Here is a 921-nt window from a genome sequence, read left to right on the forward strand (position 1 = left end):
TGACATGAGCTTTGGGGGGACAACACATCCAAACTCTATCAATCACGTACTATTTTACAAAATGGAAGCAAGAAACGGACATGAGGTAGATTTCTGGGAATGGGAATGTTCTCTATCTTGATGGGGAGGTGAGTTACATGGTTTTACACATTTCTAAAAATTCATTGAACTGTACATTTAAGATCTGTGCAATTTACTGTAGATAAATTATGACTAAATTTAAAAAAACTGGAAAATGTTATGTATTGAATTGTGTCCCTCCAAATTCATGTGTTTAAGTCTTAAATGTCAAGTACCAAAGAATGTGACCTTATTTGGATATAGAGTTTTTACAGAGGTAATCAAGATAAAAATGAAGTCTTTAGGGAGGGCCCTATCCAGTGTAACTGGTGTCCTTATAATAAGGGAAAATTTGGACATAAAGACTTATGAAGGGAAGATGGATTTCTACAAGCCAAGGGAAGAGGCTAGGAGATCTTTCTCTCAGAGCCCTTGGAAAGAACCAGCCATGCTGACACCTAGATTTCAGACCTCTGGCCTTTAGAACTGTGAGACAGCACATTTCTGTTGCTTAAACCACCCAGTTGGTGGTAATTTGTTATGATAGCCCTAGAAACTGTTGCTTTGCCTCCCACAGATTTGTCACCCCTTTTCCCCTGGGTGACAGAGTCACCAAAGATTACTCAAAGCCCATCTCTTTTGAGCAGTGAGAAGTCCCAGAATGGGGTTAATATCCCAGGACCCTCAAGCACAAGGCATCCTTCCATTTGGGAAATTAACCACAACTCGGGGTTCTCTTCCTGCATTTATTCTCCAGACCAAGAAGTTACAGGAAGAGACATAGGTGGAGTTTTGCTAAATACAGTTTAACAAGTTTTTACAATAGAAGCTGGTAACATTCAGTAAAAACAAGTCAGATGA

Source organism: Galeopterus variegatus, unplaced genomic scaffold (genome assembly GCF_000696425.1).
Source record: "Galeopterus variegatus unplaced genomic scaffold, G_variegatus-3.0.2 Scaffold1384, whole genome shotgun sequence".
Lineage (NCBI taxonomy): Eukaryota > Metazoa > Chordata > Mammalia > Dermoptera > Cynocephalidae > Galeopterus > Galeopterus variegatus.